Source organism: Anguilla rostrata, chromosome 5 (assembly GCF_018555375.3).
Source record: "Anguilla rostrata isolate EN2019 chromosome 5, ASM1855537v3, whole genome shotgun sequence".
NCBI lineage: Eukaryota > Metazoa > Chordata > Actinopteri > Anguilliformes > Anguillidae > Anguilla > Anguilla rostrata.
The window spans coordinates 64,108,146-64,125,829 of NC_057937.1; positions in this window are offsets into that span (position 1 = coordinate 64,108,146).

The following is a 17,684-nucleotide window of genomic DNA, read 5'->3' on the forward strand; positions in this document are numbered from 1 at the left end:
CCTGTACTGATCAATTCCACAGAGAATACAAGGCTTTAGTGGTTTGTGAGAGCAGGGATTGTTTATTCATTGTTACTGTAATTTGCACTATTACAATACTTAAAGAACAATCCATGCTCATGCTAATCACCAAAGCTTTGTGTTCTTTGTGTAATTTATGAGACAGTGTATATGTAAAAGTGTGTGCCAGATAGCAGGAGCAGGGGAAGAGAGTCAAATCAAATCAAATACATTATTTGTATAGTGCCTCTTACAGAAAACTGTCACAAAGTAGCAGAAAGGGCAGGAAACTGAAAAAAGAGGAAAAACCGGTGGAACACCCAAATAGCAAGTATGTGAGGCAAAAAACTCCCAATGGGGAGAAAAAACCTCTTAATGGTGGCAAGAAAAAACTCAAACAGATGGGAACCCAGCTATAGAGGGGGAGCCCATCCTCCACTGGCCAACCTGATGTAAAGCAGGGGTAGAATGGAATGTAATGTAATGAGGGATCTATCACAGTAAATAAAATCAAAAAAATAAATAAAAACTGGCTTCAGCAGTTTACAGTTGATCCAATTAACTGGAGTAGTAGAAGACCAAATTGTTTAGTTCAGTACAGTGCAGTTTAATTCAATTCAATTTTATTTGTATAGCGCTTTTTTTTTACAAAGAACTATCACAAATACGCTTTACAGGATAGCAAGGCAAGAGACAGAGCAAACAGAGGAAACCCCAGGACACACATTAATTTATAGAATTGAGTTCTCCATTCCCAGCAACCAGTGCAGCATTCCATAGTAGCTGCTGTAGCTGATACAGGCTGAATGAGATCCAGCATATGCTCTGACACTTGCGCATAGACAGTAATGGAAGTGAAACATTTCATTTTCATTTCAGGCATGACATTAAAGACAAATGATGGAAGTTGGATGATCATACGACTAGACAAAAGTTTTGCAAATAATGTTTGAGGCATTGTACATGCAAATAATCCAAAAAGGTGGAGGCTAAGTGTGGATCAAAAATCAACCCATTACAGAAAAGGTATCATGTTTTATAATATACATGATACAAATAAGCAAATACCCATACATAAATGTAGGTATTGAATAGAAAAAAATAAGCCAGTACTTTCAATTTCAATCAATCAATCAATTTTATTAGTATAGCGCTTTTAACAAAGGAGCTTTGTCACAAAGCAGCTTTACAGAGAACCGGCCCCCAAAGAGTGAGCCTAGGGCAACAGTGGCAAGGAAAAACTCCCTGACCGATAGCAGGAAGAAACCTTGAGCAGAACCGGACTGAGAGGGGGAACCCATCTGCCGCGGGCAGGTACTGGTTTGTTATGGAAAGTCAATAGTGGCAGGAGGCGGGGGTCCCGAGCTGGTCTAGCTGGTCTAGGACTGGAGCTCCGGGCCGGGGGGGGTGCTCAGCAAACTTGGGCTAGAGCTCCGGGCAGGTGCCCAGAGTCGAGGAAAACGAGAAAAAACATTGTTAAAACATTGTTAGAGGTTTCAAAAAGTAGATTAACAAGCAGAGCAGAAGAGTCAGAGGTGCCTGCGTGCGATAAGGAAAACCCCGGCAGAATAAAGATATGGCAGCATAGCTAAGGGAAACAGAGGCAGGGGCCAACGCAGCCATGAGGGCAGGCTTGAGACAGTCATCACCAGACCATGACCAGTTCAGCTTAACACAGCACTACCAATGATGATCCAGTGACAGCACTAACCGCTCAGTCCACCAGAGACTCTATAGCTATGCCCGCCACCCACTCCTGCCCCTCAAATATAGGAGAGACTAAAAAGATATGTTTTGAGCCTAAGTTTAAATAAGGTGATAGTGTCTGTGCCCCAAACATGGGCAGGTAACTTGTTCCACAGGAAGGGAGCACGATAGGAGAAGGCTCTACCACCTATGGTATTTTTAGCTATTCTAGGAATAACAAGGAGGCCTGCACCCTGCGAATGGAACGTTCGTGAGGGAATATAAGGAAGAAGTAAATCATTTAAGTACAAAGGGGCAAGCCCATGTAAGGCTTTAAAGGTAAGAAGTACTATCTTATAGTCTATTCGGAATTTAACTGGCAACCAGTAAAGCGATGCTAACACTGCTCGAATCTCCTTGTTCTAGTGATCTAGTGATCACTGTATGAACTAAACTGTGTTCTTGGCTATAGATAGCTGTACGAAATTAATATTGTACCTTATTGAACCTGTGTTTTGTAGTTGTCCAATGACCATGATTTGCACTTTTTGTACATCGCTTTGGATTAAAAACATCTGTTAAATAAATGTAATGTAATGTAATATTTTTCAAGATGTTCTCACAACATTTTGCTACCACTGATAAAGTTGCCTACTAGAGCTTTAATGCTGATATATCATAAACATAGCCTGTGGTGTCTCTTCTGGAGAAAAGTTCTGTTTCTTGATTCACTGTGGTGTTCAGTCAGAAAGCAGGGGAACACTTGCCAGAGAAAAATGCTGTTGATGGTTGAAGAACTTTTTAAGAAGCATGATTTCTCTCATTTAGAGAGCTTTTTCATGACAGTTCCACGTGGTTCTGGTTAATTTTTCAGCCTTATTTTCATTATTCCAGTACAGTACAAAACATGCCTGATTTGCAAATCTATATGAAAATAAACCTTTTCAGAACTCCCTTCCTTTGTGTCTAGCTTGTGTTAGTCAATTTTGTTTCGTTTGGTATTCTTTTAAGAACCTACCAATAGTTTTAATTTTAAAAAAGCTTATGATATTATATACTTAGATTTCCGAAAGGCATTTGATAAGGTACCACATGAGAGACATGTTAGCAAAGTGAAGACGGTAGGAACTACAGGATGTATTTCAGAGTGGGTTCAGAGCTGAGTACAAGGTAGGCACAAAGAGTAGTAGGAGGGATATTATCTAAGCAGGGAACTGTTGGAAGTGGAGTCCCACAAGGATTGGTGCTGGGACCATTGCTCCTTCTCATTTATATGTTATGCTATACTTTTGGTAACATTCAACGTGTGGTCTCTCCTTTTGCCATAGCTATTGAGCTGGCCATGACAAGAAGATATGGTGTTAACGTTTCTGAAATCCTCCGAGACTGTCATTATTCTACATAGAATAATGAAAACTGTGAACACAGCTGTAAACTGTGTCATGTACCTATACAGTAAAGTGTGCACTTTGGTAAAGCCACTAATTTTCGTGAGAATTCTCTCTTATTTCTTCTTCGTGTTCTCTTTTCAGCGGTCAAATGTGTTATTACTTACAGCCTTTGGATTTAGATAATACAGCACTTTTGGAAAATGCCCCCACACTCATTACATTACATTCATTTGGCAGACGCTTTTATCCAAAGCGACGTACAAAAAGTGCATTTTCATGATCGTAGACAACTGCTGAACACGGGTTCAGTAAGGTACAATTACTTATTTTGTACAGCTATTTCTAGCCGAGAACAATGAACACTATCCTGGTCTAACATCTGCAAAGCCAAACTAGGCAGAAGAATAAGCTACAGTATTAGGACAAATACAATTTACCAAGAAGTGCAGGGATGGGGCAACATGTAATAAGTGACAGGAAAAAGGGTTTTAAAATTTTTTTTAAATATATATACAGCGTGGTGGTGGTTATTCTAGGTATAATCTGAAGAGATGAGTCTTCAGGCCACGGCGGAAGATGGATAGTGAGGGGGAGGTTCGGAGAGGGGCGGGGAGTTTGTTCCACCACTGGGGAGCTAGGGTGGAGAAGCTCTGTGATCCCTTCGGGCGGGTGGGAGGGGTTACAAGATGCCCTGCTGCCGCAGAGCGGAGTGGTCGGGCAGGCACATAGAATTGAGTCATGTCCTGCAAGTAGATGGGGGCTGTCCTGTTGGCAGCAGTGTAGGCAAGGGTCAGGGCTTTGAATCGGATCCTGGCAGCGACCGGTAGCCAGTGAAGTAATCGCAGCAGAGGAGTGACGTGGGAGAATTTGGGGAGGTTGTAGATGAGTCGGGCAGCGGCATTCTGAATCATCTGTAGTGGCTGTATGGCACAAGCTGGCAGGTTTACAAGGAGAGAGTTGCAGTAATCAAGGCGAGAGGTCACCGTAGCCTGGACGAGCAGCTGGGTGGAGTGCGTCGTCAGATATGGTCGAATCCTCCTGATGTTGTATAGGAGGAATCTGCAGGACCGTGATGTTGCCTTGATGTGCTCCTTGAGGTCCAGTTGGTCATCCAGGACCACCCCCAAGCTCTTGGCAGAGTGAGAGGCAGTCACTGTGGTGCCGTCAACCATGATTGAGAGTTCACGAAGCAAGGAGGTCTTGTACGGGAAGAAGAGCAGCTCAGTTTTGTTGAGGTTGAGCTTCAGATGGTGGCTGACCATCCAGGTGGAGATGTCAGCCAGGCAGGAAGTGATCTTATCATTGACCTGTGTGGCCGAGGGGGGGAAAGAAAAGAAGAGTTGTGTGTCATCTGCATAACAATGATAGGAAAAACCATGTGAATTAATGACTGAACCAAGAGATCTGGTGTATAAGGAGAACAGCAGAGGACCCAGTACAGATCCCTGCGGCACTCCCATAACAAGTGGATGAGAGGCGGAGGCAGACCCCTTCCAGGTGACCTGGTAGGTCCTATCTGCAAGATAGGAAGCGAACCAAGACAGGGCAGTCCCGGCAATTCCCATCCCAGCCAAGGTGGAGAGGAGTATTTTATGGTTGACCGTGTCAAAAGCTGCAGACAGGTCAAGAAGGATCAGGACAGAGGAAAGACGTGAGGCTCTTGCAGTGGCAAGTGCCTCCGTCACAGCTAGGAGTGCAGTGTCTGTTGAGTGCCCGGATCGGAAGCCAGACTGGTGAGGGTCTAGCAGGTTGTTCTGATGGAGAAAAGAGGTTAATTGTTTAAGAACTGCTCGTTCAAGGGTTTTGGACAGAAAGGGTAGAAGGGATACGGGTCGATAATTTGTTACATCGGAGGGGTCTAAGGTGGGTTTTTTGAGTAGTGGGGTAACACGAGCCATCTTAAAAACAGAGGGAACATGACCAGAGGAGAGAGAGGAATTAATAATGGAAGACAGATAGGGAAGGAGCTCGCTGGAGATGGATTGGAGAACTTTAGATGGGATGGGGTCAAGTGGACAGGTGGTTGCGCAAGGGCAACCTTAACAAGTGTGCTTCTGAGAGGAAGAGTTAACTGGTTAGGCGATTAGTCCAGTGATACTTCATCAGTTTTTTCTTTACCGGAGAGGAATGGCCATATTTGGCCAGAACCATATTTATAAACTTTGGAATGGCCTCAGGGTTTAATGATTGGCTGTAATAATGTCTAGGCTCTGATGTAGGGGTTTGGATGCCTCTGTTTCAAACTGGATAGAAACCAGATACTTCATAGTATGAAGATTGATAGCCTGGTGGCGCTGTAGTGCATGCGATAAAATTTTGACATTTAAGAGCCCAGCCCCCATGTCCTGTTTGCCCTAGTCACATAATTTGGTGGATACGTCCTTCTCCTCATGAGGAACAAATTTGTCTGAAGGGCCCATACAGTTTTCCATTTTGGATTTTACATCATTTAGACTTTTTTGAAAAACACTTGTTTCTCCTCCTATAAATTTTGTCAGATGTGCATGGGATTTGGTATTTTGGCCTGACTCGCATACAGTTGCTTTATACAGGAATTGCTTTTCTTGCACTTCTGTGAAAATTTGGCCGAATTATGAGCCAATGAAATTGCAGGCGACATGGCATTTAAAAGTGCTAATAATTCTAAAACTATTTGATGTACAGTCATGAAACTTGGTACGTTCATCAACAGTTAGATAAAGACTCCTGCCACGAGGGTTTATCCCAATCAAGTCACATGGTCGTGCTATAGAGATCCATACATATTTAAAAATTCATAAAAATTCAATTTTGTGTCAGAGAGGGTGCAAAGTTGTTGCTCCACCATCTCACATGGAACATATATATGTAAAGTATGTTTCCACCTTCATAGAGTATACAAAGGACAGTTTGTGGAGTGTGTGAGTAGCTGTAAGAACCTGGGTGCCGGTATTGATGATAAGCTGTGATTTGATGTAAATACAGAGGATTTGTGCAAAAAGGGGTCAGAAGCACCTTTAGTGTTTAAGGAAGCTAAGATCCTTCAATATTGATAAAAGTCTTATGGAAATGTTTTATAAACCATATCTTGAGTCAGTTATATGTTTCTCTGTGGTTTGTTAGTTTTATAATCTTAGTATCAAGTGCAAAAATGCATTAAATGCTGTTGTCCTGTAGAAAACTCAGCCTCTCAGATTGTAGTCATCCATTGTATTCAGTGTTTCTGTTCTTTCTGTCTGATTAACATTATAGGCTGCCTAGATTAAAATTGAATCTATACAAACACTAATTTATTTCAATTGTAATCAAATTAATGAACAGAAATCTTTGGGACCGTGGGGAGCTTGTATACTCTTCATGTCTCTGCAGAGATTTATTATTCTTATTTAATTTTATTTTTATCTTTTATTTTTATTGCCTTTGTCTTTTGTCTATGTGCATGTTTTGTGTCTTGTTTGTATGCTGCAACCAAATTACGCCATTATAATAAATAACTGAACTATTCAGTAAAATTTTTTTTTTTTGAATAGAGCTTTTTGCAACACAAATTGTGACAGAGCAGCTTTACATAGGCGCCAGACCTTGAGGCATCCTCAGAGCAAGCCTAGGGCAACAGCAGCTAGGAACAGCTCCCTGACTGACAACTGAAGAAACAGCAGAACCCAGCTCAGAGAGGGAGTCCATCTGCTTCACGCTCACACCAGGCAACAAGGGGGTTGGAGCTCTATTGTTTTGGTGTTAGGACCAAGCACAAAATGGTGCGTAGTAGTGTTGTGAAGTTCGTAAAGTATCAGTACAAGTTAGTTCATCAAAATGACTCGAACTCAAAGTTTTAAAGTCACATTTGTTACTTTCTCAGACTTAACCATTAAAAAAACACTTGCTTTACATAACACTATTTCTACCTGTCTGGTTCTAGCATGAGTCACTCGCAGCTTGTAGCAAGATGTAGGTGCTCAATACAATGTATTGTAACAGCTGGGTGTGACTGTATTTCTCTTCTTCTGCGTAGGTACTGCATCTTTAAAAAGATGTGCCCTTTTAACAATGAGATAAGTGTCTCTGTCCAGTACAATGCAGTGGGTTATTTCCCACTCACAGAAAACTCTCACATGGTGTGAATTCACCCTTAGTTCAATAACTATCCACACAGTAGCTACTGCTAAGCACGCTTTCCTACTGTAACACATTTTCAGGATCCAATATCAATCTTAATCTTGCTGCGCTGCCTAGAACTCTGGGAAAGTGAGTGTGCTACAGTATGAAACTTGAAAGGCTGTCGGTGGTGATGAGGTGGTTATAGTTGCATAAAAAAATCTTGAATGCCAGTTTGCAATAAATTACTCAGTATGTAAAATATATAGGCTATGTATCCTACATTTGTTGGTGTAATACAAAACTGTCCCAGAGGGGTTTTGTATTTTCTATTTAATTTGTTTTCTTGTTTATATATTTATTTTTATTATTCTTTATTCCTATCATTGTTCCTTGTCTTGACTGCAATTTCTCATGTGTTAATCTTGCCATAGGCTACCTTTATTATATGTTAAATTTGATCTGTTTTATATTTATATGTTTCTATTTCTCTTGAATTGTTGCTGACATAAAGACTTTTGCAGTGAAGTCCAGCGTCATTTATTTGTTTCATGTCGATTGCAAATAACTGTTAGTTTAGCTTAACTTTTTTCCCCCACTTTTCACTCCCATTTGATTCTGTCAGCCATTTTGTGAAGGACACTTGATGGCAGTGAATATGTAACATTGTGGTCCCTGATAGAGGTCCTGTGAGGCCTTGTAGTTCGAGCACATTTTTATTCTTCCTCACCATGTTTAAATAAAGGCTTTTAACTTCATTAAGGATGCCTTACAATTTTGACTGGCATACTAAACTCTTTTTGACACATTGGTATGTCCTCCCCCCTCCATAGAGCACCTTTTGGCTTGTATCTTTGCAGCCCCCTGATGTATGCTGTTATCCGTATAATTGTATGTCTGTTACATTGCATTACATTACAGGCATTTGGCAGACGCTCTTATCCAGAGCGACGTACAACAAAGTGTATAATCATAACCAGGAACAAGTATGTCGAAAACCCTAGAGAGAAGCACCGGTCCAAGTGCAGGGGACAACCGCATAGTTCAACTGGGACCCTGAAGGTTAAACTGATTAACACTAACACAAACGAGAACAGCAACAACGCAGTCTATGGAAAAATACAAGCAGTAGTTAAGACAGGTGCATTAACTAAGTCACCTACGAAACAGCTACCTAGTTACAACCCTAAGCTTACAGTCATTTAAGAGATTACAGGGAGGTAGGGAGGGATGGGGAGAGGTGTAGCCTGAAGAGGTGAGTCTTCAGTCGTCGCTTGAAGTGGGTCAGTGTCTCCGCTGTTCTGACCTCCACAGGGAGGTCATTCCACCATCGTGGGGCCAGAACAGACAGGAGACGTGTTCGGGAAGCGCAGGTGCGAAGAGGGGGAGGTGCCAGGTGTCCTGAGGTAGCAGAACGGAGGGGTCTGGCTGGCATGTAGGGTTTGAATATCTTGTGGAGGTATGCTGGGGCTGATCCCTTGACTGCCTGGTATGCTAGGACCAATGTTTTAAATTTGATGCGAGCTATAACAGGCAGCCAGTGGAGGGTAGTGAGCAGGGGAGTGACGTGGGAGTGTCTGGGGAGGTTGAAGACCAGACGAGCTGCAGCATTCTGAATGAGTTGCAGGGGTCTGATGGCAGATGCCGGTAGTCCAGCCTGTATCTGTATTTGACCCTGGTCCGAATGCAACTCTCATAAAACCAGCATTTATATTTATTCCACGGCCGCTTTGAATATTTACCTCTGATTGGAGAGGTGTACGGTTACATGAACTTAATGTACTCTGCAGAGGGAACAAAGCTTCGCTTTGGGTGTTCTTTACATTAATTTGTACATTCATTTCCTACAACCGTAACATATCAAATGATGTAACAGGATTACAACCATTGCAACTCACCATGACCTATGCATAACTCAGAACAAACTTTTTACGACATAGAAGTCACATGTTTGGGTAACAATATATTGTCAAAATGAAAATAAAATATAAAATATGCTCCTAAATAAAATATGCTTTTAAAACAACGCCTCTCATACAGAAATTACATCAGAATATGTTCATACATAAAACAAATTTACTAAACATTGTGTACTTCATCCTGTCATACAATAGTAATCTTATTACCATCCAGCTAAGCATATAACCATGAATCTGTAAATTCCAAAAGGCACTGAGAATACGGAGGATAAATAAACAGTATAAGACACAGGACCCATCGAGTGTATGTAGGAACTGGAGAGGCCCATCTAGTGGAAAAAATTGGGTACTACCACATAAATTAATTTGATCTGACACAACTTCAACATCAGAAACGAATTAATCTGAACATGGTGAATTTGTGACTTCCAAATTCGCTGGAATTACATTACAAAGGATGAAGAAACAATATTCCAAGCCACAGGTTCATGCATCTTGTCCCACATAGAGAACTGAGGGTCTGAAGTTTGGACTTGAAAGTGTTAACTGCATTTGCAACAGAAAAGTTGTTTTGCTGAAGAAAAAAAACAAGGCCAACACAAGAACTGGAATATTCTGCATTGTCAACAATGTTTTCTAAGGAGCTGAAGCATATGACAAACTTTGAATTAATCAAACTTTATTCCAGACCTTAAGCTTGGAAGAAACACTTTCACTCTTGTCTTTATTTATGTCCATTATAATAGGCTTGCACTGTTAATTTTTGCATGCAACTATTATTATTTGATTTATTTATTTTTATTTCGCACTTGTTGTACGTCGCTCTGGATAAGAGCGTCTGCTAAATGCCTATAATGTAATGTAATGTAATATTTTGTTATTATTTCTGCCAACTGAGTTCACAGGATTAAAATTTTCCCATTTCTGTCTGTCCGTCTACTTGCCTCTGTCTGTCAACAGGATAGCTAAAAAAAAATATGAATGGATTTGCATGATACTTTGTGGAAAGCTTGTTCATGGTGCAAGGAAGCACTTTTAACACCACTCATGCTCTCATGCTAGTGGATCTTCACCGTCACATTTAGAAACAGCTGACTGTGTGAGCATCACTGTACAATGCATCATACAAGCTATTTGCATGATCGCTTTTGCATCCCTGCTAGCTCCTAGGACCAAATAGGATATGTGTGTGTGTGTGTGTGTGTGTATATGTTAGGATGTGTGTGTGTATTAGGGTGTGCCCCCTTCAAGGGGGTGAAAAGAGGAGCCGAGTGCGTAAGTCTCCCCTACTGCCAGTACATCTGCTCAATAGGGTGCGATTGAGCAGCCCTATTTAGGGACCGCACTGCTCACCCCAACTGGGGAAGGGCCTAGAAAAGGTGGCCTAAAAACTGCCCACTCAACCCACGCCTGGATGGGATACCGCACCTATCGGGTCATTCCACTTCCGCGGTCAAAATAAAAATAAGAAATCATACAACCTGAAACTGGCAACATGGAACGTAAGGACTCTCTCCTGGACTCGTATGGCAACTCTGATAGACCCCATAGGAGAACAGCCTTGGTTGCTGCCGAGCTGAGTCGCTATAACATCGACATTGCTGCTCTGAGTGAGACCAGGCTCCTGGATGACGGCTCTCTAACAGAGGAAAGGATGGGCTACACATTCTTCTGGAAGGGTTACCCCCCAGGCGGACAACATCTGCACGGTGTGGGACTGGCTATCAAGAATACACTACTACCAAGACTCACTGAAACACCTGTTGGCATTAGTGAAAGACTAATGACCCTTCGTATCCCCCTGGTCAAGAATCGCTTCGCCACACTTCTTAGTGCTTATGCACCAACCCTGCCATCCGAGAGTGAGGCCAAGGATTGCTTCTACCAGTCACTGGACGAGGCTCTTCGCCGGATCCCCAAGAGGGACAAGATCTTCTTGCTTGGGGATTTTAACAGCAGGATATGGAGTGGAGTGCTTGGCAGACATGGTATTGGCCAGGCCAATGCAAATGGCATGAGATTACTTACTCTCTGCTCTGAGCATAACCTGACCATAACCAACACCATCTTCCAGCAGAAGACTAAATATAAGACATCATGGATGCACCCTCGTTCCAAACACTGGCACCTGATTGACTATGTCATAGTGAGACGCAGTGACATCAGAGATGTTCTCATCACTCGTGCCATGAGAGGTGCAGAATGCTGGACAGACCACCGTATGATTGTGACCAAGGTCCACATGAAAGTGCGCTCCCCCTTGCGGCTGCGAGGGCCTAACGGGAGGCAGCTAGATTGCACCCGCCTGGGAAACATTGATGCAAGAAATGAGTTCCGTCACTCCCTGGCTGAGAAACTAAGGGAGATGGAGTTCCCCTTGAGTTCAGAGAACACCATGGATCAGACTTGGATCTCTATCAGCTCGGCTCTCTATGAGGCAGCAACCCAAACCATCGGCTATAAGAGCAAGAACCACCAAGACTGGTATGACGATAACTCGGATACCATTCATAACTTGCTGAAGAACATGCACAAAGCACACCGGGCAACCCTAAACAACCCCTTATCCAGCATCACCAGGCAGCAATGGCAGAGAGCTCGACAGGAAGTGCAAAGGACTATTCGGACCATGCAGAACAAGTGGTGGGCAAAAAAGGCACAGGAAATCCAGTCATTTGCCGATAAAAATGACATGCACAATTTTTACAATGCTGTCAAAACCATCTACGGCCCAATAAATCGCTGCATCACTCCCCTGAAAACAGCAGATGGTCTAACAGTCTCGAAGGACCAGAATTAGCATCCTGTTGAGGTGGGCTGAACATTTTGATACCCTTCTTAATCAGGACTCTGATGCAGACCCCACCATTCTGGACGAACTGCCTAAACTTCCTCCTATTCAGAACCTCAGCCAGCCCCCAACCTTCCTGGAGGTCCTATCAGCTATCCGTTCCCTCAGAAACAACAAGTCCCCTGGTAATGACAAGATCCCTGCTGAGCTGCTAAAGCAGTGAGGGTACCTCTGTACAAGAACTCTTCACCAATACATCACCAATGCCTGGGCTGATGAGAACATCCCACAACAATGGAGAGACGCCAATATTGTCACCATTTACAAGAACAAGGGTGACAAGGCCGTCTGTGGCAACAGTAGGGGTATATCACTCCTTGCTGTTGCTGGTAAGGTCCTGGCTAAGGTGATGCTTCAGAGGCTGGTCAACAACATCACAGAGTCAATGCTGCCTGAATCACAGTGCGGGTTTAGGAAGAACAGGAGCACGGTCGACATGATTTTCACAGCCCGACAGCTTCAAGAAAAGTGCTGGGAACAACACAAGGACCTGTTTATGGCCTTTGTCGACCTCTCCAAAGCCTTTGACACTGTCCAGAGAGAACTTTTGTGGGACGTCCTCCTCAGGTTTGGCTGCCCCAACAAATTCTTCAACATCCTCCGCCAGTTTCACGATGGAATGACTGCTCGGGTGACCATAGGAGGACAAGAGTCTGCCCCTTTCCCTGTACATACAGGGGTCAGGCAGGGGTGTGTGCTAGCACCGGTGCTCTTTAACATCTTCCTCCTATGTGTCACCCAGCTTCTCCACAAGGAGATTGAGGACAGCAGCGGTGTGGCAGTAGAATTCAGGCTAGATGGCAACCTCTTCAATATTAGGAGGCTCCAAGCAACCACCAAACTGCATAGAGAAAGGGTCCTTGAGCTGCAGTATGCAGATGACTGTGCTCTTGTGTCTCACACTCCACAAGACCTCCAGTCTGTCCTTGCGGCGGCAGTGAGAGCGTACAGCAGGATGGGACTGACCGCCAACACCACCAAAACGGAAGTTGTCTGCCAATGGAGTGCCACCATCCCACCTACACCACCAGCCTTCACTGTTGCTATGGCCAGCTACACCATGGACGACGCTCAGCAGGAGGGCAGAGGAAGCGCTACAAGGACCAACTGAAGACTGCGTTAAGGAAGTGCAAAATCAGACCCGAGGACCTGGGGGATGTTGCTGCTGACCGTAACAACTGGCGGCAGCTGTGCCTGGATGGGATCTGCATGCTGGAGGAGGAAAGAACAGCCAGGAGACAGCAAAGGAGACTCAGGAGGAAAACACCCATGGTTGCTGCTACCACTACCACCACATATATATGTCCTACCTGCAATAGGACTTGTGGGTCCAGGATAGGGCTATTCAGCCATCAAAGAGTTCACCGATAAAAGACAGAAGTGGACGTCATCATCGGATTCGATGGACAACCAAGAGTGTCTGTTAGGATGTGTATGTTTGTGTGTGCATTTGTGTGTATCTGTTTGTGTGTTAGGATGTGTGTGACTGTGTATATGTATGTGTGTTTGTGTTAGGATGTGTGTGACTCTGTGTGTATGTGTCTCGCAGACACACACACAATATTATTAGCCTGTGTGGCAAAAATATCTTTTGATCAAAATATGAAAATGTTATTTGTAGGCCTATTCTTATTTCATCCCACTAATCTTGCTGTTCAGTCCCACTTCTGTTACAAGTGTCAGAATAAAATGACAAAAGACACTAGTTAGTATATTATGGCAAAAACAGTTATTTTTATCAGCAAGTGAATTAGTGTAAAATGCAGATTTTGTACTGTCCTGCATACGAATCCCATCTGACACACCAAACTGTGGATGTATCATTGTCACCAGCATCAGCTGGACAATTCTGAGTGCTTACTGAACACTACACTTGGAAATGTTGAGCTTATTTTTAAGTTTTTGCTAGGAATAACCTTCTTTATTTCTTTTTTGTTCTTTGCCACCTTCTTTATCTTTCATTGGTATTTTCAGCAGAAGCAAGTTGAATTCACTTGGCATTCACAATGACGCTTCGGTGAAGTATGACCACGGTCTATTCAGCAGTCTTCCAGTTCACTCATTCAATCTTGTGGGAGACGTTGTCAGTGTAATCAGTGACTATGATTTTAATAAGAGCTCTTAGACCATTTTATGTAAGAAAGTTAAACAAATTTCCCTGTCATTATAAAATGCTGTTACAGTGTAAATGGATGGCGAAATAAATCTCTGATTCGGCCTCTATAAGCATTGGTGAGAGATAACTGGCTTTTTCATAGTTTAGCTTGTCAGCGAGTTGACTGGTTGTTTTCTGTTGCCACAATTATCATATAGTGATGTCTCATTGGGACTGTTACAGGTTTTCCATTAAAACTAACTTGGTTTTGCTCTGGGATAGACCAGTTATGTCAGTCACAGTGGCATTTGTTCTCCGAAACGTTGCCATTTAGGAATCATTTCACTGCTGAAAAACAATAATTATGACACATCTCGACGTGGCTATTTCAATGTGTTCATTAACCACACTTGTGTCTTGTGTAGATGACAATGGCAGCACAGAAAGAGCTTAGAAATGAGAACCAAATTAAAAAAAATAAATAAATAAATAAAAAATTTAAATTTAAATTTCACTTGTTGACCTGGTGAATAAAGGGCACAATTTTACTTTATTTTGTATCTCCTTTATTCATTTTTATAGTAATCATGTTCCATGCATTCATTTCATTTATTCAGTGATCTTATTTTATTTATAATCTCTATTCAGCATAGACATGTTGCACTTAAAAAAAAAATTGCAGTAGTTCAATAAAGGGTGCTGGAATTGGACCTGGTCCTTGACCCTGAGAGTGGGGGAACTGATGAGCCTCAGGGCACCCAGATGGCCACATCCTCCAGGAAAAGGGAGTTATTGATAGTGGGGGACTCAATTATTAGAGGGGTAGACAGCATAGTCTGTTTGTGTGACAAGGAGTCTCGCACGGTGTGTGCCTGCCTGGTGCCCAGGTAGGAGATCTCCTTGAGCGCGTGGACAAGCTCCTGGCCAAAGAAAAAAGGGATCCAGTTGTCATGGTCCACGTAGGGACCAATGACATAGGTAAGGGCAGGTTTGAGGTCCTGCAGGACAAAATAGTAGAATTAGCAGAGGCGATTAGGAGCACAACCTCCACGGTAGTCTTCTCTGGAATTCTACCTGTACCACGTGCAAGCAGAACTTTATCTGGGGGTTTAACACATGGCTACAATCCTTTTGTAGGAAAGAGGGGTACAGGGTTATGGGGCACTGGGATTCATTTTGGGACAGGAGTGAGCTGTACGAACATGATGGGCTGCACCTGAACCGGAGGGGTACCTTTGCACTGGGCCAGCATATGCTCAGGGTAGCACGGGATTATTTAAACTAGAGACTTGGGGGACAGGGAGGATAGAGAGTGAAATGGGTAGGGAGGCGCAGACTGCCCAGATGGAAGCTGTCAAGGCTACCTATAATAGAGAAAACATTAATAAGTCTTTTTAAAGCAAAATTTTAGTAAGGGTGGCTTGGGATTGCGGGGAGTGAGGGAACAGGAGAGGATGTGTAGAAGCAATAGTCTGAAATGTCTTTGTTTAAATGCTAGAAGTATAAAAAACAAATTTTTGGAAATTGAGGCTGATATTAATGGTAAGGGCATGACATGGTGGGGATTACAGAGACATGGCTGGGGGAAGAGGATGGGGATGAGTATAATATAGAAGGGTATAAACTTATTAGGAAGGATAGATCCAGTAAGAGAGGTGGGGGTGTGGCTCTATATGTAAAAGATAATCTTAACGTGCAAGAAATTCCAGAAATTGACCAGCTCATGCCTAGTGAGGATATTTGGATTAAAGTCATAGGAGAACATGAGAAGGGCCTTAACATATGAGTGTTACCAACCACCAGCTTCAGACAGTAGTGTGAATACAATGCTCTTTGAAAATATAAAACAAGCTTGCAGAGGAGGTGAGACTATTGTCATGGGCGACTTCAATTATCCCAGTATTAATTGGGAATTGGTGACAGGACAAGGAAAAAGGGAGGAGAAATTTTTAGATGTTATAAACACATCTAAAAATGGGGTGACATAGATCAGGAGGTAAGACCGATTGTCCGGCAGTCGGAGGGTTGCCGGTTCAAACCCCGCCCTGGGCGTGTTGAAGTGTCCTTGAGCAAGACACCTAACCCCTAACTGCTCTGGCAAATGAGAGGCATCAATTGTAAAGCGCTTTGGATAAAAGCGCTATATAAATGCAGTCCATTATAAATTACCTGTTTTTAACACAGTATGTCAGACAGCCTGCAAGAGGGCAATCAATTCTAGATCTGGTGTTATGTAATAACTCTGACAGAATTTGTAGTATGGAGGTAATGGAGGTAATCATTCCACAATTAGGTTTGATGTATTTTGGCAAACTAAGAGGGCCCCATCTAACTCCAGGATTTAAAATTTTAGGCGGGCCAACTTTAAAAAGATGCGATTGGAATTAAGTAAGGTAGACTGGGTGCAACGTCTTGATTGCAGGACTGTGAAAGAGGGGCAGGTTCAAAAGGGTTATACTTGATGCACAGTGTAAATTCATTCCAAAGGTGCAGAAAGTAAGTTGAAAAAGCAGTCTCCACAGTGGATGAATAAAGCTATACAGAAGAGTTTGAGGGAAAAGAATAAACTGTTTAAGATATATAAAAATGACAGTGCTGAACATTGTAGTATGCGTGCTAAGGTTAAAAAATAACTAAGGGTAACCAAAAGGCTCTGTGAAAGGCAAATTGCAGAAGATGCTAAAAGTAATCCTAAACGTTTCTTTCAATACTGTAGTAGGAAAAGGAAAGTTAAAGAGGAGGTTAAGGGCATTAAAAATAATGAGGGAGTACTGCTTTATAAGAATAAGGATATTGCGGATGCCCTAAATGGCTACTTTGTTGAGAGTTTTACCAGAGAATAGACCGGAAGGCATATTCAATACTCAGAATGTCTTGGCAGATATTGAGATAGGGGATATAGAAGTATTAGATAAATTACATAAACTAAAGACAAATAAAGCAGCAGGCCCTGATGGCATATACCCAAGGGTACGAAAGGAGTTAAGTGAGATAATTCTTAAACCACTGGCAAGTATTTTTAGATGGTCTTTAGAAACTGGAGAAATACCAAATGACTGGAATCAGGGTATTGTAATACCAATATATAAGAAAGGGGACCGTACTGATCCAGGAAACTACAGGCCTGTCAGTTTAACTTGCATCACATGTAAATTGCTTGAATCTATCATTAGAGACAAACTAGAATTATTTATTGAAAATAATAACATCCTAAGGGATAGCCAACATGGTTTTTGCAAGGAAAGATCATGCCTGACAAACCTTTTGACATTCTTTGAGGAAGCTACCAAGTGTCTAGATGGGAGCAGGGCTTATGATATTATATACTTAGATTTCCAAAAAGCATGTGGCACCTTTGATAAGGTACCACATGACAAACTCATTATCAAAATGAGGACAGTAGGAATTACAGGAGGCATTTCAGAGTGGATTCGGAACTGGTTACGGGATAGAACACAAAGGGTAGTAGTATGAGGGATCTTATCTGAGCAGGGTATTGTGGGAGGTGGAGTTCCACAGGGATCGGTGCTGGGTCCACTGCTCGTCCTCATTTACATAAATGAACTTGACACGGACATTGAAAGTACACTAGTTAAATTTGTAGATGATACAAAACTGGGAGGTTTAGCTAGCAGTTTGGAATCTACTAAAGTAATCCAAGAAGATTT